The sequence below is a fragment of the Salvelinus fontinalis genome, chromosome 41 (assembly GCF_029448725.1).
Source record: "Salvelinus fontinalis isolate EN_2023a chromosome 41, ASM2944872v1, whole genome shotgun sequence".
In the NCBI taxonomy this organism is placed as follows: Eukaryota; Metazoa; Chordata; class Actinopteri; order Salmoniformes; family Salmonidae; genus Salvelinus; species Salvelinus fontinalis.
Genome location: NC_074705.1, coordinates 16,565,615 through 16,589,271, shown reverse-complemented (window position 1 = coordinate 16,589,271; position 23,657 = coordinate 16,565,615).

Sequence of the window (23,657 nt, the reverse complement as noted above, 5' to 3'; positions counted from 1 at the left end):
TAACGAATGGGCTAGACATGCCCGAGAGATGAGTTTGGATTGGTCTACCATATAGCACGCTGTCTGTCTATTGGAGCTGGTCAGTATGTTTAGGTAATTGTGTCGAACGTAGCTTAAAAAAAAACATGTATTGCATAGTAAAACTGCATAAACCTAATGTCAAGTTAAAGTATACTGTTAGCTAGCTAACGTTAGCTGGCTGGCTCGCTAACTAACACTATGTGTATGCTCTCCACTTTCTGGAGAACTGAGTTTTGAAATGAGTGTAATTCAAGTATGATAGGCTAAGGAGATGTAGAAACACAAGTCTGGATTACATCGTCAAACTAAGGCAACCATGCATGGTGTCAGACAGGAGACCGTCCAACCATGATGTGTACTGGTAAGATTTTCAGATATTACACATTTCTAATTTTGACAGAAAGTGGTTTCATTTCAAGTGTACTGTTAGCTAGCTAACGTTAGCTGGCTGGGTCGCTAGCAAACGTTATGTGTATGATCTTATTCTTTGTAACTCAGACACATTTGCTTGACTAGTTATAGCCATAGAACCTGGTTGGTTAGCTACCTGCAGATTCATGCAGGGTAGTAACGTCATGAGTTGTGATTATGGTCCATTGTTTAGCTAGCTAGCTAGCTACATGTCTTAACTAAGACTCCACTCTAATTTTGACAAAGTATTTTCATTTCAAGTTAAAGTGTACTGTTAGCTATCTAGCTAACGTTAGCTGGCTGACTCGCTAACTAATGTTACGTCATGCGTTGGGAATCATTGTTTACCTAGCTAGCTTTCTAGCTACATTTCTTAACAAAAGCCTCTCATCATAGTGTGCCAGAGCACAGAATAAATGAAGCATTTTTGAATGCTCAACAGCCGTTGAATATGTCCGTGTCAGTTAACGCTGGCAACAAAGTGTAATTCAATTGTTGCCAGCCGCACAGTTAGTCACTAACGCTCTGGATAACATGAAGAAAAAAAACCTAACCAGCTTTGCTAGGGTGAGTAAAATGGTCAGAGTGGGGTGTTCTCTCCTTATGTGTCTGGAAGTAGCTAGCCAATGTTAGCCAGTTAGCTTGGGTGCTTGACTGTAGTTGTGAGGTCAGAGCTTCCGGAACAACCCTACTTATTGGCCAGAGCATCCAGCTCTCAACGCGAAACCACAGTGATAGGGCGAGTAATGTTCAGTGAGCTGTTCTCTCTTAGATGTCTGGAAATAGCTGGCAAGTTAGTACAGTACGGTTGGATCGACCCTTAAAGAGATGGGTGGGGCTAAGGCTTAAGAGGGTGTGAACAATGCTGAATGGGTGTAGACAAAGAAGGGCTCTCCAATAGTAGTACCAAAACATTGAAAGACGGTTTTCTCAAAAGTGAGTTTACATGTTGATCAAATTTCAAAGCAGAATTACTTTCCCATTATTTTCTCAAATGTAGTGTATGATATACCATTTTGTAGCTCTGAGTCTCCACTTTTATCCAAGTTAAAAACCTGAAATTCCAATGTTGCTACATGAGACTGAATCCAGGTGGTGAGTCACATTTGCCTTGCACAAAGTATCAATTATCCTGCTAATAGCCCCTTAATGGTGCTGTACAATGTCACCGGTCGAGAGTAAGTTACAGTACTACAGTCAGAGAAAATTAGTCCTTACATTTCCACACCATAATTGTAGTCTAACCAATACCCAAACGGAGATTCAGTGAAAATAAAAATTTCATTGATTTATCAAGACCAGTCCCCATGCTTGTCTCAGAGCAGCGCTGTCTTGACCTCTGAAGCCTGTCTTTTCCCCCTACCACTTGCCTCGTCCATTAATTTTGAAAGAGTCTTTCCCAGTAAGCATAATCAGTGCTCTAACTCTCCCTTGCGCTGTCTGGAGCAGTTATGCAGTGATGCAGGGCACCGTACTAAACCACAAATTACCTCTAAATCCCGCAGCATAATCTCAAAACTTTTAGTTGAGCAACCACTGTACATATTACCTCAATTACCTGGACTAACCTGTTCCCCCGCACATTGACTCTGTACGGGTACCCCCTGTATATAGCCTTGCTGCTGTTATTTTATTGTTACTCTTTAATTATTAGTTATTTTTAAATTTTCGTATTTATTATTAAAAACATTTAGTTGTATATTTTTTTACTTCTGTTTACTTTAGTAAATACTTTCTTAACATTTATTTTTCTTAAAACTGCATTGTCGGTTAGGGCTTGTAAGTAAGCATTTCACTAAGGTCTACACCTGCGCATGTAAAAAATAACATTTGATTTTTGATTTTGATTTGATACACAATCCAGGTCTAAATCATCTCAAGACTTTAACTTCTTATGGCTGGGGGGCAGTATTGAGTAGCTTGGATGAATAAGGTGCCCAGAGTAAACTGCCTGCTACTCAGGCCCAGAAGCTAAAATATGCATATTATTAGTAGATTAGGATAGAGAACACTCTGAAGTTTCTATATCTGTTTGAATGATGTCTGTGAGTATAACAGAACTCATATGGCAGGCAAAAACCTGAGAGAAAACCCTACCAGGAAGTGGGAAATCTGAGGTTTGTAGGTCTTTGCCTATCCAATATACAGTGTCTATGGGGTCATATTGCAGTTCCTAAGGCTCCCACTAGATGTCAACAGTCTTTAGAACCTTGTTTCAGGCTTCTACTGTGAAGGGGGAGAGAATAATAGCTGATTGACTAAGAGGTCTGGCACGTGACAGGTATCTGCGTTCCTTTTCATTTCTAAAGACAAAGGAATTGTCCGGTTAAAACATTATTGAAGATTTATGATAAAAACATCCTAAAGATTGATTCTATACATCATTTGACATGTTTCTACGAACTGTAATGGAACTTTTTAACTTTTCGTCTGGCCTGCGCTTCGTGAATTTGGATTTGTGAACTAAATGCGTGAACAAAAAGGAGGTATTTGGACATAAATGATGGACTTTATCGAACAAAACAAACATTTATTGTGGAACTGGGATTCCTGGGAGTGCATTCTGATGAAGATCATCAAAGGTAAGTGAATATTTATAATATTTATAATGCTATTTCTGACTTCTGTTGACTCCACAACATGGCTGGTATCTGTATGGCTTGTTTTGGTCTCTGAGCGCTGTACTCAGATTATTGCATGGTGTGCTTTTTCCGTAAAGCTTTTTTCAAATCTGACACAGTGGTTGCACTAAGGAGAAGTATATCTATAATTCCATGCATAACACTTGTATCTTTTATCAATGTTTATTATGAGTATTTCTGTAAATTGATGTGGGTCTCTGCAAAATCATCAGATGTTTTGGAAGCAAAACATTACTGAACATAATGCGCCAATGTAAACTGAGATTTTTGGATATAAATATGAACTTTATCAAATAAAACATACATGTATTGTGTAAGATGAAGTCCTATGAGTGTCATCTGATGAAGATCATCAAAGGTTAGTGATTCATTTTATCTCTATTTCTGCTTTTTGTGACTCCTCTCTTTGGCTGTAAAAATGGCTGTGTTTTTCTGTGACTAGGTGCTGACCTAACATAATCGTATGGTATGCTTTCGTCATAAAGCCTTTTTGAAATCGGGCACTGTGTTGGGATTAACAACAAGTTTATCTTTAAAATGGTGTATAATACTTGTATGTTTGAGGAATTTTAATAATGAGATTTCTGTTGTTTGAATTTGGCGCCCTGCACTTTCACTGGCTGTTGTCATATCGATCCCGTTAACGGGATTTCAGCCGTAAGAAGTTAAAATCCTTCTCTAACCTGTCTTCTGCCCTTCGTCTACACTGATTGAAGTGGATGTAACAAGTGACATCAATAAGGGGTCATAGCTTTCACCTGGATTCACCTGGTCAGTCTGTCATGGAAAGAGCAGGTGTTCTTAATGTTTTGTGTGGGTGTGACGGTGCATCAGATATGCTTTATACTAACCCACCTATCAGCTGTTGTGAATCAGATTATAATTTTTTTATCCTTTTACGACCATGTAAAATTTTGCATTTTCCACAGGTCAGTTACATGTATAATGATTTTGAAGGTGGTTCATCGCCCAGGTCAACTCTTCAAAGTGAACATCTGCCTTAGAAATCTACAGGCAGTTAGAGTGTGTAGTGATAGCGTGCATTGATATCCATACAGTTCTGAGAGCATTACTATGGCTTCCATGAGATCAGGGTTCAAGGTTTTGTAGTGGGTTTTATGAAGGTTTTCTTCATTTGTTTGGCAAGTCATCATGGTTCTATCTATTCCTTTGGAAAACGAATAAGTCTACTCCATGTCACTAAAGCGGTGCTTTGGTTTTTGCACTACATAGCTCATTCAAATAATTCAATCTTGATGATTAGTTGATTATTTGAATCAGCAGTGCAGTGTTAGGGCAAAAAACAAAACGTGCACCCCTTGGGGTCCCGAGGACCGAGTTTGGGAAACACTGCACTAAAGCAATGGACAGATTTTTATTGATGTGGGGAAAGAAGAGGCAGAAATGAGTTTGTTTCAGTCTTGCATGTCAGGTCCTTCTGTTGACATGTGAATCCAAAATAATTTCATTTCTGACAAATACAGGGCCAGCTGGTGTTCCCATAACCGGCCCCTGAATTAGCCATTATATAGTGCAACTGTATCCGCTCGGCACCTGGGTAGCTAATGTGTCGGGCCAGGCCAGGCAGGACCTTTGACTCGGATCGACACAAAGGACATGCACCACCATTGTGTGTGTGGGGGTAAAGTAGACTATGCTTTTGTCTTGAACCTTTTTGTGTGTGCGGTGCATGTGTGCAAACGTTTCTATGTGTTTCTGTATGTGTGACTTTTTGATATTAACACCTGTCGTGCTAAAATTCCTGTTACTGGGATTCCAAATCATCCCTGAGGACGTGGCGTTGCCAACAGAGTTTAACCAGCCTGAGTAGGGGAGGACAATGAGCCTAGGTCCTGCTGCCTCCCTCCCACAGCCTGCCTGCCTTTGAGAGACACACACACACACACACACACAAACACACACACACTCAGTCCCTGTTCAGCTGTTTGGTCAATGGGAGCGGGGATCGGAGCCAGACACGTACAGCTCCAGCCCTGTCCTCTCTGTTCTGTTCTGTTCCAGAAGGCCCCAGCGCTTCTGTTCAGCCACACACAGGCTCCAGCCAGGTCAGATGTAATACACAAACTACAACATGTTACCTTCTCACCGCTATTTACCACGGCTGTCTGTCACAGCAGCTCTACACTGGAGGTCCTAGTGGCCGCGCACTGGAGGGGTATGAATGGGCTCAGCCACTACAGAGTAAAGGTGTCTGCATGCTTCCCAGCCGAAACAGTGCGGAAGAGTTCATGCATATATTATGATGACATTTTGTGACGTTTTGGTTCGTTTTGGATTTTGTTAAGGTTTTTTTGGGCTGTTTGGGCACACAATTTTTGGGATTCTTCAATAAAGTCTTTGATTTTCAAAATGTTCATACAATTGTTTTTTCATTGACAAATACCGCACCAAACAGCTTAGTTAGAAGCAAAATTGCGCAACTAAGATCTCCTCGCCAAAAACGTCAAAATTAATTTCTAATTTCTTAATTTCTCGAGCTATCTTAGATTAATTCTGACTATTCTGAGGAAGTGTATCCTGTCTACGTCGTCTCAAAATAGACAAACAATACTAACGTCGCTTTTGTCTCGTTTTCCAAGCGATGGGCTTTTAAGGGAGTATGCAATCACAATTGTTTGGTTAGCCGTGTTCGCCAGCTGAACTGAAGCGTGCTGTCGCCTTAACCTTTTCTCAATAGGGGGTGCTGTTTGCACTTTGTAATAATTTCGTTCCCAAATTAAACTGCCTCGTACTCAATTCTTGCTCGTACAATATGCATATTATTATTACTATTGGATAGAAAACACTCTCTAGTTTCTAAAACCGTTTGAATTATATCTGTGAGTAAAACAGAACTGGAGTTGGAACAATTTTCCTATGAGGATGTGAGAATGCTGAAATCTGCAGGCTGTTCTGCGGTCCCTTTATTAATTTGCCTGTCTTCTATTGGTTGAGATGCGCATACGCCTTCCCCTGGATGTCAGCGAATAGTGAGAATTGAAATGGTGTTGCTAGGCAGATCTGAGAGCTTATAAATGGGCTGGCAACACGGGGTCCTTCCTTTCTTCTCTTCGCCATGACGCAAAAAGGAACTCTGGATGTCGTTCTAGAAAGCTCCCGTTATAGCCCTTAGATATATCCGGCTCTGTTTTTATTCGATATAGGTGTTAAAGACATCATAATGTTGTTATTTTAAACCGAGTTATATCAGTTTATATCAGTATATTGCGATTTTCAGATATTTATTAGTGCTGCGTTATACTGAGTTGGACACGTCTTTGCCACATGGCTAATGTCTCCCGGGTGGCGCAGTGGTCTAGGGCACTGCATCACAGAGCTAGCTGCGCCACCAGAGTCTCTGGGTTCGCGCCCAGGCTCTGTCGCAGCCGGCCGCGACCGGGAGGTCCGTGGGGCGACGCACAATTGGCATAACGTCGTCCGGGTTAGGGAGGGTTTGGCCGGTAGGGATATCCTTGTCTCAGTATGTAAATGTAATAAAAAAATGTATGCACTCTACTGTAAGTTGCTCTGGATAAGAGCGTCTGCTAAATGACTAAAATGTAAATGTTTACTGCTAATTCCAACGTTGAAGGCTACAACCGAGCAACGATTCTTTTGGAAAAAGGACAACTTGCCCAAGATTCTGATGCGAGCTCATCAAAAAGTAAGAACTATTTATGATGTTAATTCGTTGTTCTGTTGAAAAATAATTTTTATTTTTAAAATCTAACACAGCGATTGCATTAAGAACTAATGTATCTTTCATTTGCTGTCCAACCTGTATATTTTAGCCAAGTTTAGGATTAGTTACTGATTAGATTAGGTGCCTCTCCCAAGATTTCTCCCGACATATTGTTGGCAGCTTGGCTACTTTTCTCATTGTATAACCACGATTTGTGCCGCTAAATATGCACATTTTCGAACAAACTCTTAATGTATTGTGTAAAATGATGTTATAGGACTGTCATCTGAAGAAGTTTGAGAAGGTTAGTGAAAAAATGTATATCTTTTGCTGGTTTATTCGTTATCGCTATTGTTGGCCTGAATCAATGCTGTTGTGTGGTTGGCTATTGTAGTAAGCTAATATAATGCTATATTGTGTTTTCGCTGTAAAACACTTAAAAAATCTGAAATATTGGCTGGATTCACAAGATCTTTGTCTTTCATTTGCTGTACGCTGTGTATTTTCAGAAATGTTTTATGATGAGTATTTAGGTAATACACGATGGTCTCTGTAGTTATTCTAGTTGCTTTGGTGAGAGTTGTGATGGTGGCTGCAATGGTAAACTATGATTTATACCTGAAATATGCACATTTTTCTAACAAAACATATGCTATACAATAAATATGTTATCCGACTGTCATCTGATGAAGTTGTTTCTTGGTTAGTGGCTATTTATATCTTTATTTGGTCGAAATTGTGATAGCTACCTATGCAGGAAAAAAATGATGGGAAAAAAAAGTTGTGTCTTTTGCTATCGTGGTTAGCTAATAGATTTACATATTGTGTCTTCCCTGTAAAACATTTTAAAAATCAGAAATGATGGCTGGATTCACAAGATGTGTATCTTTCATCTGGTGTCTTGGACTTGTGATTTAATGATATTTAGATGCTAGTATTTACTTGTGACGCTATGCTAGGCTATGCTAGTCAGCTTTTTTACTGATGGTGGTGCTCCCGGATCCGGGATTGTGATGAAGTAGATTATCTAGCAACAAATAGCAGTGTGGTTTTTTGCCAAGAGAAAATAAAAATATGGCATTGTTATATCTTTTTGTTCCAAAGTGATCTAGTCAAATCCACCATGTCGAAGAATGATATTAGGAAATATGCACATTTTGGATCCATATACTCAACAGAATAGGCTTTACAGTGAGAAACAAACAGAAAACATACTATGTCATATTTTATACAGTATATAGCAGTACCTTAAACCATGTGACATGTTGTAGTATAAACCATCATCCTGCCTCAATGATTTTGGACTAATTGTGGAAACCAGGTAACAGTGCTTGACTTGGGCAGGAGCTCACCAGAGCTGAGTACCGGGACCTCAAATCTTCTACTGCTTGAGCTCCTGTTCCTCTTAAAGAATATTTGCTCAAAAGTATTGTGCAAATCCTGCACCTAAATATAAACAGTACCGGCACCCAAAATGAGTACCGGAACCAATTTCAGTCTGAGTCAAGCACAGACAGGTAATAATTGTTTTAATTATATAGGGGTAATATTACAGTGGAATATGTACCCAATGACTGCCCCACCCTCTCCTTCACATTACATGCAAGATTTATGCTATGACGTCTGGTTTAGGCTCAAATCTATTTGTCTGACTTCTGATTAGAATCCTCTGTGAGCTTTTGATCAAAGTCAGACGAACTCCTTTAAAATATATCCAGTACTATTAAAAGGCAGCGGGTAGCGAATGAGCTCGTTTGATAAATTCTTAGGAAGACTTGACAAATACCATCGTTGGCGCAGCGGAATCGTACAGATCACAAAGGTACTGCTTGATCTATTCTCTGTGGTTTGATTCCATGACTTTAAGTAGGCTATACTGTAATCTTTAAGCCTGGCGGTTGACATACTTATATTTACATAGGCTATCAACAAGTAGATAATACTATTTCCTATTTCCGTACTCTGGCGTCCAGGAATATTTTTTAATTTAATTTTTTTAAATGTCTTAGAGACGTTGAATTGATACATATTTTTCTCATCTTGAGTAAACATTTGACCACTGTAAGAAACTGAAGGGCCAACTCAAAACTTCCCCACATGCCATTAACTAATATTCAAATTAAGAATGCACAGTGGGGGGGGGGGGGGGGGGGGGGGGGGGGGTCTATGATTTATCAATTTGGGGCATGGAATGTGTTTTATGAGGATTTGAGATAGTACTGTAATAAACCAGGTCATTTCATGATTTTATTTCTCTGATGTATTTGCAGGCCCCAAGGCAGGTATGCACTTCCTCACCATGTACTGTAGCTTAACATAATATAGTTGTACTGTAGCTTAACTTAATATATCCCAACCTGTTTGTTCAAACGCTAGTAGATCTAATTCAACAGACTGGTACGGAGGAAGAGGAGGAGGAAGAGGAGGGGGAAGAAGAAGAAGCGCTAGGGAACTACAGCTATCGTTCCTCATTTGTGTCTGGCACTGATGATCACCCCAACATACTTTTTCTCCCTGTCCTTCTATGTATTCAAGCCTTCAGCAAAAACCTTTACTGTACCCCTAGAAAAGACAGAGAAAAGAATTGATCAACCCATTGGATTGAGTCTAAACAGAAATGATAGGTTTTATTTTTTTACCTTTTGAATTCAATACAAAAGAATAAAGGATTATGGTTATGTGGGGAAATGATGTGTAAAAAAAAAAAGTATTTCAATAAGTATGCGTGGAAAGATGAAGATAAATAATGACGTATGACATTATCTGCTGATTGTCTTAACCTGCAGAATCTTCCCATCAAGAGAAGAAGCCGTAGGAATCACTTTGCATGTTAAATGTCTAGACCTTCTGGATGTGGCATTAATAGTTAAGTAGCCATATGAATATGAATCATATTTGTGGCTAAGAATTTGCATTCTGCTGTTTAAATTAAACATGGATTGCACCGCTTCATGAAGGGAACAATATAACTTTGAGGCTCTCAAGATGGCAAGGTAAATGATATCTAATTAGCTAAGTTTTAGTCAGGAATCAGACCTAGGTCTCCTCATGGAACATTAGAAAAAGTGGCATTTATCCTTGCAAATTGTGTTTGTTTTCAAATGTATCTCGTTACTCTCGCCACAATGTTAGTTAAAATTGACCTCTCCTTTCCTGCCATTCAACAGGCATAAGCCCAACACAGAAGGCATTCGAGAACAGAGTGTTCTCTCATCCAAACTACAATAATCTACTATTTCAAATGCCATGTGATGCTGGTAGTAGCGACCATAGGTCTCTCTCTCTCTCTCTTTCTCTCTCTCTCTTTCTCTCTAGTTATCTGATAACCAGGGAATCATAAAACCCATATGAATGTAGAGACTATGCCCTGTGTCTTCATCGTTTAGCCAGTAATCATATCAGTGACTCCCAGGTGGAGTCGGCCGCCCCCCCGACTACTTCTGTGTCTAGCCCACTGGGAGATGGGGCCGGATGGGGGACGATGGGGGCCGAGGCCCTCCCTGAGAGCCCTGTTACAGCCTATCACGTACTAATGTGGAGGGATGGAGGAGGGAGGGACACAGCATGCTGCTGCTGCACTGACAGATGGAGGGATGACCTCAGAAACCTGCCCCCTTTTCTGGGATCAGCGACGGCAAATGACAGGTATTATTTCATAAGCTAAAATCTAAAAGGAATCACTGCTGCCGGAGAGCCGGAGTCCTCCGTCCCCCCCCGTCCCTGCCGCATTAATCTGAGACCGCAACCAGCCATGGAGCTGCGCCGATGTCAGAACAAATTTGTCTACCGTGCACCAGGAAAGGAGAAAGTGCTTTTTGATGAAGTTCTTTATAAATGTTAATGTAACATGTCAGCGAACATGATGTACAGTCCGCCTGCTCATTCATCTTTTAAGAGAGGGCTATATAAGAAAATCAACAGAGGGGGTTGTACCTTGTTTTACCTTAAGTCGTGCGTGCGTGCGTGCGTGCGTGCGTGTGTGTGTGTTTCAGTAGCTACACAGGAGCAAAGCTGTTACTGATACCAGTGCACTCTTGATATATAGTGAATCTGTCATGTTACCTGGTTGTTCAAAGGGAATAGAAAGTTATAGCTGCTGGGTTAAGGCAGCTCATGCTAGTCAGTGCCCCGTATTTCATTGATGGAGAGCTAAATATACGATGCTTCTAGACATGTAACTCGGACTATTCGCTGTCGGAGTTAAAGGTGGCGATATCTGATTTTCCACATTGGTCTACCCCAACCCCTCCATGAAAATGAGAAACACATTAACGTTCCATTAATGGATTGATGCTCCTTTACAATGTAGGTCTCAGAGAGGCTCAGTAAGAATTAGCTGCACTCTAGGGCCAATTAGCCAACTCTTTGCCTCTCACACAGCCTCACACACACAGCCACTCTGGTGCATCTCAATCAATCCAAATACCCACAGGTGAAATGCCAGATCTGATTGTCAGATCACCCCGATGAATTTTAAGTCTGTGCTAAGTACGGACCCTTAATGTTATTCATGTCCGAACCATGCCATGCATTGACTAACTTAAGTTGGGGTTGTGGTTCAGAACCGACAGTATAATGTCATTCAAGTCCTATACATGTGATGTAACACATAGCTTGCGTAATGGTTCTTTCAGTGCACATGTTTGACTTAGTCAATGCCATAACATGGTTTACATATTTTGGTCTTTAACTTTGATCATAATGTCACAGATTTGACCATTTCTCTGATTTTGTTTTCGACAAATAAATGTTGATTTCCCGTGTTCAATTCTCAGATGCGGTCCACCGTGCGCTTCCATAGTTGTGTAGCATCGTGTGCTTCAACGGCGAAAGTGCACCATAACCTAACCTTTAATTAAAATAGAATCCAGCCGATGATCTGAAAAAGCATCAGCCCGAAAGACCTGAAGCAAAAGTAATGATGGCCCAGTTTAACCCACTGTATGAGGCTGACCTTTCCCCAGACTCTGACTGTGACCATCTGAGACTGGCCGTGCAGGACATCTGCTCCTGAACCAGGATGGTTGTTGTCTCTGCTTCACTGGGCCCCAAGCCTTTCAGAGGCCCTCAACCGTTACTACAGTAGACACAGGGAAGGCTGATTCGGATAGCCCTCGCACTGTTTATGGGGGTAATTGGAAAGGCCCAACTCACAAATACTCTTCCTAATCTTTTCCAATGTGTCATTTTCACTTTCATTCATTTCACTTTGCATAACTTTGTAACGCACATGTAATAATGAGTAGTGTTATGGCTGTAGAGTATCATGTTGCTCACAATGCTCATATATTTGAAATGCCTGAATGACCCAATTGTTTTTATTACTGTGTTTTAACTATTTTATAAACACATTGCACACATTTTCCCATTATGGTTTAATGAACAGTTTATTTAAATATTGACCTTGGTATCATTTGTGCTATATATTTTTGCAAACATATATATATATATATATATATATATATATATATATATATATATATATGATATATATATATATGATATATATATATATATTATATATTATATATATATATATATATATATATATGATATATATATATATTATATATATATATATATATATATATATATGTATATATGCAAACATTTTTTTTCCACTAATCATAATTCTCATTCATTTACTATCTGATGTGAAATGGTGTTTATCTCTGCCTCGTTATCTAGATGTTGTATCTAAAAACAGCACATTAACATCTGCACACCATTTAGATGCTAACACTGGGCTAATAACAGTGTCTGTTCGATGCTAGCTCCAGCCAACTTGCGCAGCTGAGCAGTGTCAGCCCGGTTCTTGGGCCTCCTCTGAACAGTTGTTGATTTGGGCCGCGCTATACAGCGTCAAGCTGTTTGCTTTAAAGGAACAATATCTGCACAAAACCTATGTTATGTACGGTGTGTACAATATCCAGCGGCTACCTCTGTGTTGTGTCGACCAGTCCCATTCAACAGCCATGATGACAGAGTAATTTAAAGTAATCAAATGCTTCAGAGAGGATGACATTAACGGGCCCTGGCCTGAACCCAAAGGACTAGCCACTAATATACACATCTGTGGACAAACACAATCAGGGCGGAGCACAGATGCAAAATACAGGAGCAGCGCAGGACACCCTGTCTGTTCTATTCTTTATCATTGTTATGTGTCAATTTCAGAAATTATTGATCTTTTACAAATATTTTTCAAGGTATCTTAATTACTTGCTAAAGAAGCCCAGTTCTTTTGGCTGGCAGACAACACAAATAAGTTAATTTGCATTTCTGTGTTGTGAGTATTTTGGCAGTCGGCACCCTCGTCCAGATTGTAACCCCTATTTCTGCCTCCAAAACCTGCCTTGGAGGAGCGTCCACTGAGGGATTAGGGATTTAGTGGGGAAGGTAAGTGTGACTACAAGCTTTGGCTAGCCATCTGCTCCCCAGCAGAGTCAGGGCCAACCTGGGCAGCTGATCGAGCTCCAGCCTGCCTGCAGCAAAGACCTGGGCACAGTGCTAACTCCCAGGCCTGGCCAACCTGGCCGCCTGGCGTCTGCAGCCAATCACCATCATTCTCCTGATTACTTGTAAGAAGCAATCCATATGTAACAAAGTTAGTTTTTTCCTTTTATCCTTCATCTTCTTCTTTATTTATTCTCTCAGCACATTAACTAAATATGAATATGTGGACTGTGTATCTGTGTGCATAATGTGTATACTGCGTGTTGAGGACAGTACGATACAGACCTGAGGAGGAGCATATTGTCAGTGTCTCTCTATCCTAACCTCAGACAGAGAGAATACTCAGCTAGAGAGCTAGGCCAGAGAGAGAGGAGAGACAGAGAGAGAGAGGGAGAGAGAGAGGAGAGACAGACAGAGAGAGAGAGAGAGAGAGAGGAGAGACAGAGAGAGAGGAGAGACAGAGAGGGATAGAGAGAGAAAGAGACAGAGAGAGGAGAGACAGAAGGAGGGAGGGAGAGAGAGAGTGAAAGAGAGAGAGGTTGAGCTAGGCCAGAGAGAAGAAAGCTGTAGCTAGGCCTTGGCTCTATTTGGCTGGCAGTGCTCGGGAAACAGATGACAGAGGGTTTGTGGTCGTCTTATCACCCCTGGGTGAATATTCTAATTTATTTAACGACAGGCTTATTAAAAAAGAGAGAGAGAGAGAGAGAGAGAAAGAAACAGGCAGGTCTTTCTCTCTGTCCTTCCAGCTGCTGCCTGGGAGGAGTGTACAGTTCAGTCACTCTCTCACTTCGTTCCAGGATATAAGAAAATGATACCTGTCTCATGGCTCCTGCGGTCATCTCCCCTGTTAGACATATGAGAGGCTCAAACACCAGTGGACTAAAGGGGAGGATGGAGTGAAGGAGGGAGGGAAGGGAGCGGAGGGGGGAAAAACAAGAAACCTAATGCTCATTATTAAATTGCAGCCATTGCAGTTGCCAGGAACCTATTTCTCGTCATTAATTATTCATTCTTTATTTCAGTAATCCAATACTCAGGTGAGGAGGGTGGTAGTGATAGAATGTGTAATTTTGAAGTTTAATGGTGACGCTGGGTTGAACAAGGGATTAGGACTAGGATACTAAATCATTAATGCCTGTATAAATCTAAGGCTATATGCTTAATCTATCTTGCATTATGTTGACTTATTACTTATATTTATTACATTCTTTTGCTGGAAGGGGTTCGGGAAACACTTTACATTGACCTTTTCATGTGCTTGGGGAAGTTGAAACTTTGGAGAAAAAAAATGAACAGCGAAAAAATGAACAGGGGAAACATTGTTTTGCATGAAAAATAAATGACACAATATTACAGTTCCTCTGACACAATGCTCATCAGTGTCTTTCAAGCAATATGGCAGAACGTGTAAATGAACTGAAAACAGATTTGTCTGGTAACATATGAAATTACATATTTATGTAAGTATTTGTCGACATTGCTCAATATGAATTTAGATGTACATTTTCAAAGAAAGATAATGCCACAAATTTGCTGTATTTGATTGGACGATCGTGTCACTGGGATGTGATGTTTTTCTGGTTTTGCATATTCGTTTATGATAATGATCATCTTCAACTCATTTCACCACCATTATTGCAATTGGAGCTCTTTTGTAAAAATGACAAATTATGATATCCTTATGTTCATAAACAGTATTATATATATATATATATATATATATATCAATACCAATTGTATTATGTGACTAACAGTTTGGAGGATTAAAGACAGATAGCTGGCAATCTACACTGAAGCCTAAGGCACGCCTTGTTTGCAAACCCATACCCCCATCATACATAAACAACCTGATTGTGCTCCATATGCCTTCACAATATCTCCCATCTTCACCTGATAATCAGAGCCGGAACTAGTTGCAATCATCGCACAAACAGTTCTTCTCAAGATAAGGGTCACTTTTAGATATTTATCATACTATTTATTATACTACTCTACATTAGTAGTATGTACAAATTACCTGGGCTAACCTGTACCCCCGCACGTTGACTCAGTACCGGTACCCCCTGTATATAGCCTCATAATTCTTATTTTATTGTGTTACCGTTTTGAATGTATTTTTATTTTTACTTTAGTTTATTTAGTAAATACTTTCTTAAATCAATTTTCTTAAAACTGCATTGTTGGATAAGGGCTCGTAAGTAAACATTTCAAGGTACCTGTTGTATTCGGCGACAAATAACACTTTCATTTGAGTTGATTATATAAATGCTATTTTTAATATGCTTCCTATATTCTTATACTTCTACATACAGTGCACGTTACTGTACTCCGCTACCTTTGTCCTCTCCTCTTTGGCCTCCTCTCCTGTCTGCATGTGCGCACCAGCTGGCGGAAGTCGCATATGTTATAGAGGTTGCATGTAATAACATACGCTGGGACATCGTTGCTGTCAAGGAAACCAACCTAGCGATATGAGCGACAGGCAGGGAGCTCTTTGAGGAGCCTAATGACCGTGACGTGAAATATGGCACAAGATGCTGCAGAATGGAGATGTACTTTAGCTGGGAATGGGGAGAGCAGACGTATTACACAGGCCTTTCCTAGAGTCCTGTATCTACGAAGTGTACACAGTGTAGAGACATTGTATCTATTCAGGTTGGATCTATGAGAAGTATAGAGAGAGATTGTCGGGTGCTATAGCCAATAAGAAAAATATGGGACGTATTCGAGGGAGGAGGACAATCGCTTGTCATAAATGTTGAAGACCTAAGAACAAAATATCACTTCTAATTTGACACATTCAACAAGGTATTGCCTCTATCCCATCCTATCCACCCTGCTAAGAATAAAGGGCAATTAAGTCATGGAATCTGCATCCATCTTGCATCCACTCTAGTCTCCTGCAATTTGGGCTGAACAAGTAAAGGTCAGGCACGTTAGTCAGATGTGTGCTCCACAAATTCTAAAAAGGCTCAGTGGTCACGCCAAATGTATTCCCTGCTACATAATTAGCCCCCTCAATTCCCCCTCCGCCGGCTCCCGGGCTCGTGCCAGTAGAAATCATCCCCCTCCCCAAAATGCCTTTAACCTCTAGATTGCTGCTCTGGGGCAGATCCCCAGATCCCCTCCCTTTCCCCCCGTACCCAATCCCCCTTTCCCCACATTGTTAAATCTAACTGCCGTACAACAAGGCAACACCACGGCCACCACCTAAACCTACCGACCACAGATGCATCGGGCGGGCTCCGGCTCAGGCGGCGAGAGTCGGGGCGTCTGACGCATAAATTAGCCATCGACATTAGCATTACCCCGCGCATGGCACCCGGTGCCAACTGCTCTCCGCGCGGCCATTAAAGGTCATGTTTTGATGACTGAATGCCACACAGGCACCTTGGCTCCCAGGAGGAGCGTTCCCCAGGTGCACGTGAAAGGTTAAAAATTACCTTCTCAGCACCCGCTTGTCTCTGGCGAAGGAAATAATTTGAGGTTTTTAGGAGCGGCAGAATGCCTCCTGTCAGATGACAGAGCGGTACCTAATGACCGTATCTGGGGAAGAGTCAAACAGGCTGTCAGGCCTGACAGGACAAATGAGCATAATAGCTAGCGTGGAAATGGGCGCCTGTCTTGTGTGCCTTTCAGGGGGATAGAATGGCAACTGCATGAGGAGAATGGTGCATGACTCCTAACCTTTACATAAATCTGTTAACACGTGTCTTAGGAGTATTTTAACATGCAGGCAATAGGGCTTTATCTTATTTACCCCGGCCCCTGCCTGCCGGAGATGTTGCTCTCCCACTCATGTTCATTCCAATAGGGCCGTTGGTGTGAGGTTTTATTATTTCATTAACCACTATTAGGATTCATGCTCATGACTTTATTTGCTGTCTAAGGTAATGTAGGCTTATTACATTCCAGTTCTCAGCAATGGGAAAGGCAACACAAATCTCTAGTGTAATGTAGTTTAATGTTTAAAAAAAAGCTTTTTAGGATATGTTCTCTTTCACTATCAATGCATTGTGTAGATTTTTGTAGGTGCAGGTCCAGCAAGAAGCCAGTACCAATTTAATCACATCACACAGTGCCTTGAAAAGTATTCAGACCCATTGGATTTTTTTCACATTTTATTGTGCTACAAAGTGGGATTGAAATGTATTTAATTGTATATTTTGTCAACAATTAACACAAAATACTCTGTATTATCAAATACGTTTTAAAAAGATGAATAGATATTAATTAACTAAAATATAGTTGTTGCAAAAGTATTCAGCTCCCTAATTCAATACATGTTAGAAACACCTTTGGCAGCTGTCGATTACAGGCAGTCTTTTTGGGTAGGTCTCTAAGACCTTGCACACCTGGATTGTGCTATATTGGCCCGTAATTCTTTTCAAAATTCTCAAAATTTGCCATACATTTTCAAGCAGATTTAAATCAAAACTGTAACTTTGACACTCAGGAACATTCCGTCTTCTTGGTAAGCAACTCCAGCGTAGAGTTGGCCTTGTGTTGTAGGTTATTGCCCTGTTGAAATGTGAATTCCTCTCCCAGTCACTTTGCCTGTGCTTAGCTACTTTTTATCCTGAAAAACGTCCCATTATTTGCCAATGTCGAGCATACCCATACCATGATGCAGCTACCACCATACTTGAAAATAAGGAGGCAGTTAATCAGTGATGTGTTGTGTTGGATTTGCCCCAAACATAAGGCTTTGCATTCAGGCCAAAAAGTTTATTCCTTTTCTGTCATTTTGCAGCATTACTTTAGTGCCTTCTTGCATACAAGATATATGTTTTGGAGCAAGAAAATATTGTGTATATTTGTATTCTTCTTTTCATTCTGTCATTTAAGTCATTATTGTGGAGTCACTACAATGTTGTTGATCCATCCTCAGTTTTCTGCCATCACAGACATTGAACTCTGTAGCTGTTTTAAAATCACCAATGGCCTCAAGGTGACATCCCTGAGCAGTTTCATTCCTGTCCTGCAGCTCAGTTCAGAAGGATGAATGCACCCTGGTCTTTGTAGTTGAATCTGTGCTTGAAATTCAATACTTGACTGAGGAACCTTAAAAATGTTGTATGCATAGGGGACAGAGGAAGGATTAGCCATTCAAAAATCATGTCAACCTCAATTATTTCACACAGAGTCCATGTCATTTATTATGTGATTTGTTAAGCCACTTTTTACTCGTAAAATAATTTGGGCTTGCCTAAGCAAAGGGGCTGAATACTTATGCAACAATTGTATTTTAGTTATGAATGTTATATTCATCTTTAAAATATATAGCATTTTACTTCCATTTTGACATTTCAGAGTATTGTGTGTAGACTGTTGAGAGAAAAGAAATGCACAATTACATCCGTATTAATCTCACTTTGTAACACAATAAAATGTGAAGAAATCCAAGGGGTCTGAATGCTTTTTCAAGGTACTGTATATTTGAACCTCAAAAGGTCACAGCATGTTGAGTTACCTCCAGAGTGCCTGTCGGTGCTCTCTATCGTCTCGTTCCTCTTATTGTTTAATCCCACGTAACATACAGAGAGATGAGCTCTATCTGTTCGCCACTCTGACCCCTAGTCAGCCAAACAACTCCCACCAGACTGGTCTCATAGACTACACATAACATAGTAAATGTAAATCCGGGACACTCAAATTATTATGATATGTTACGTCTGGTATGGTTACATCAGACAGAAGGTTACTTAAGGCAAATACAAAAGGAGGTTGGTTGGTTGGGGTCAGGGTCAGGGTTGGTGGTGGGTGGGTGGGTGGGTGGTTGGTTATGGGTGGTTGGTTGTGGGTGGATGGGTGGGTTTATAATGCAAACGTCTAGCAACCCAAAGGTTGCGTGTTTGAATCTCATCACGGACAACTTTAGCATTTGAGCTAATTAGCTGCTTCGCAACTACTTAGCATGACAGCTAACCCTTCCCTTATTCTTAAACATCTTAGCTAACCCTTCCCCTAACCCTAAGTCTAACATGAACCCTTTTAGCTAATCCTTCCTCTAACCCTACCCTAACCTTAACCCTTTAACCTAACTCATAACCTTAACCCTAACCTTAAAAAGCTTAATTCCTAGAGCTAGCTAACATAAGCATTAGCCACCTAACCACCTAGCTAACTTCAGACGCAACAAATTGGAATTCGTAACATATCATACATTTTACAATTCGTAAAATATTGTACGAATTGCATGTTGTAGGAATTAAAATTCTGAACATATCATATGAATTGTAATTAGTAACATACTGTGTCATGTGAAATGGATGATGGTTTAATAGATACCATACGAAACATAACATATCATACTAAATGGAGTATTCTGGATTTTCGTACAGAATAATACGAACTGCTCTGAGACTCTCACAGGTCAAACACATCAACCTCTCTTCCTAATGCTGCCACGGTGCAAGGTACCTGAGCTAGTGAAACTACTTCCACAGCATTCCCGCCAGACTAACACACACACACACCTTCCTTTGCCTCCTCAGATGTTTGCTCAAATAAGGCGTTAGGTGTTGAGGAGAAAAGGCAAACAATAGACCTAAACATAGCCCTACATGCTACTCACTCCAGTCATCCGCCACCCCGAGAGCTCCTGAGACGTATTTAATTCGGCATTTTGTGATTCCTGGCATGGCCCTATTGGTGGCATTTGTATTCCTACCACAACACCCACGTGCTAATAGCAGGGTTATTAACATAACAAACTTAAATGTTCTATATAAATAATACTGTTCCGGGATGCGCGGGCTCAGCTGACACTATTTAGGCAGCGGCTCAACATCTGTTTGTGAACACTTTGCCTAATGATATCATCCGATATCATTAAGTGTTGCAGAGCACGGCGCATCAGCAGGTGCAGCTGTTTCAGCTATTCCCATCATGGGCAAAGAAAAAAAGGAGAGACGCAACCCTCCCGTCCTCCCTCCCTCTCTCTTCCCTCCCTATCCCCTCCCATCGCTGAACCGCCAAACCGGTCATTAGGACAATTTTCTTCCACAAAAAAAACAGCCCTGTGATTTCATTCTGTATATCACCTGTAATTGTAGTTTTTAGCATGTGGCTGATTCCATACATTTAGCGCGGTAAACTGCGCAGACTGAGGCCTCTGAATGCTGCCTGAGAGATGCATTTGTGCCACCAGCTGCAGAGGCTGTTTTTAGACAGTTGGGTGGTGTTGTGTTTCTCATGGGCAGGCAGCAGCCTCAGAGGCTGAGCCTGTGGGGCGGGTCGAGGCTGTAGCTGGCGCTGCCCAGGCCACGGCTTTGTTTCCTGTGCTGGTTCACTCTGTTTATATGCTCAGAATTATGGAAATTATTGATTATTTCCTCTGTGAACAATGAAAAGGTCTCTAGTTCCTGGGGGAACAGCCATTTGAGGGGCTCACATGTTGCCTGTAGTTATTTGCTATGGTCACATACACAGTTAATTAGTCAGGTGGATCACTATTGGATTTTACACTGTTGTGTGTCTCATCACTGCATTTTTTTTTAAAGCTTGTTGCATTTCCAATGGAACATCCATTTAATATTTATGAGAAATATTCATTAAAACAAACCTCACATTACAATATCTTAGACTGAACAAATAGTATTGTTTCTACTGAGATTAAGAGGAGTAAGAAACATAAACAAGAAACAATTACAATCCTGTAAATTGTTTAATTTGTCATCATATATTTCAAAAAAATGTATGTAAAGAGGATATTAAGTTCCTTCAAATTTTTGGGCTCTCTGAGTTATGAGTTATTTCATTTGCAAAATTGCAATCCCAGGCAGACTATATTGACCCTTGGAATGCTGGGATGGAGAGTAGAGCTTTATCCTCGCTCTGAGCGCTGCCTGTCACTCAGCGGGGAATACAAGTCCTGCCTCCAGCTCTTCTCTAAATGTTGATTACACAAGACACGGGGGTACCCTCCCCTGCCGCCCTTCCTGCCTCCTCTCCAGCCTCTCATCCTGACTCCTCTCCTGCCTCTCCTCCTTCCTCCTCCTGCTCCACCAGTCAGCCTTCACCCTGGAGGAGAAAGGAGTGGAACTGCTTTACCTAAGGTGTAGACTGACCCGGGGTTCAGTTCAGGAAGAGTCCTGGCTCTAGGGTTCCCTGGCTAGTCTCTTTCCCCCCCTCTGTCTCTTCGCCTCTAAGAGCAACAACAATCCCTGTATGGAAAGACAAACACAGACAGCACGGCCTGGGGATCTGGCAAGCAGAGGAAAAGCACACAAACTAGAACCAGCGCATCTACGACGATGTTTAAATAACTTTGCATCAAAATTGATCAACTTATGATTATATCTAACAACAGACAACTTCGAGGAAAACTGTAACTGTATAGATCAGTATTGTGTGAGTACTGCAAAGTGGGGTCTGCTGTCTCGGTATGGCAATACATTAGAGAATGTGGTTAATTTCAAAGAGCTTTATTATATTTCAAACCATCTTTGGTGTTTGGGTTTTGGATATTGCAAATATTCTGGCAGCAGGCAAAACAAGTCTTAATTTTCACTTCACAAATGTCCTAATGGGGGAACTAAAGAGATGGCAGAGCTGTAGAACCCTTAGGCACAAGTTGAGATAAACAGTGAAATAACATTCAGCTTAATAGGAGACCTATATTTGGTGTTAATGTACCTTCTTCTGCAGAAGACAACAAGGAATTACTTGGAATATATAATTATACTTGCAAAATGTGTATGTTCAGATGTTTTAATAAACCTTCGCCGATGTGTTAATGCTCTCTGAATTAAAAAAATATATACTTAGAAAATAGAGACCTTTTATATATAGAATGTACTGCATTTCCTGTCTAATGCCGTGGTTATAGTTGAAAACGATAGTTTGTATGTTCTAGTATCAAACTGACAAGGTTTCCAACACTGAAAAACCCCTGTTTATTACACACAATAAGTGTCCTTTTTATATAGCACTATATGTATTCAACACAGGAAAGTTCAGCTCCATTGATGTCCTAATTGATTCGGAAAGCTCTCTAATTTCAGTAAACCGTCGGAAGACTTTCAATGACGTAGTGACTGTGTGAATCAAGGATCGGTGGAGATCTGAGGGGCTCCGTGGCCACCTGAGAAAAGAAGAAACTGACAAGCCCTCCGCCGTCTGAAAAGCACGAGGCATATCAACCCTTACAAGTGTTTCCTTTTTTCACAGACAGGAATGTCACGAGTGCCTTTGTTGTTTCTCTTTTGGAAGTAAATTACACTTTTAGGATGTATTAAGACAAGAAACCATTTTTTAACAAGTGGGTCTCTAAAACCCTCCATGGAAATCTGCTCATTACTTTCCAGCCTGAGGCGCTCCTCTTTCGCTCTCCTCAGCTCAGATGGATCCATCTCCTTTCTCTTGTTTCTCTATCTATGTTTCGAAGATGCCGGCGTTGCCATGCCTAATGCTATAATGTCACAGCAGTTTGTTCAAAGTAGAGCAGTGATTTGGGCGCTCAGCAGGTGATGTCCGTACTCTCTTCAATTATTGAAGTGGGGGCTTGATGGAAACACTACAATCGCTGCTGTACCCGGCAGATAAAATGGAAAGGCTTTTGACATCACACATATTTCCTACTTACGTGTTATACAAAGACAGTGCATGACAGTGGCCCTTTATCATTTTCCATTCTTTTGTTTTATTCATTTGATGTTTTTCATGTTTTTTGGGGGGCAGGAATTTTGTATTCATGGCAAATATGAAAGACACATTTGTTCCCTTTTAGTGTTGTGTGCAAAAGTGCTGTCGTTATCTTTATGATTCGGGATAGTCTACAGTAAGGTCGTGTATATTTCTTATGCAATTTTCATCCCCTCGACAGTCTTAGAAGTCCAACTCTTCTCAACTCCCCCTGCCCCCTATCAAACTGTGAAGATGTGGCAGCCGGTTTGATTAATACATTCTATTAGTTTTCCTATGACAAAGACACAGTGGACATTATCAGTAGGAGTTACATAGAAATGATGTAAACCTTGACATAATCATTTTGAAATTATTTAAATTTCATGTCTGTTTCTCTGAATATTCCCTGCATATCAACACTTTGATATGATTTTAATGAGCAATCAATGCCTAAGCAAATTCCACTGAAGAGTCAAGACTAGCACATGTTAAGTCCCCGAGACAGTTAAAGGTATAACACCCTATTTACAGCAGTCTGAATTCGGAGCCCATACCCCACCATCTTTTTCTGAATCCTTTTTAGAACAAAAGCGTATCTCAAAATTTGTCCAAAAATCTATGCTGCGCTGAAATGCAATGATAGGGTCAGATCCACATGAGAAGAGTGGCATTTTAAACAGGGGTTTTAAGTCAAACCTATGCAAGGCGCCCTGTTGAGCCGTGCAGCGTGTGGCAGACTGGCAGCCTCGTTCGGAGTGCGTTGGGGAGGCTGCTCGGTGGACTGCGGCGGGACGGAAAACCTTGGGCTCTAGGCT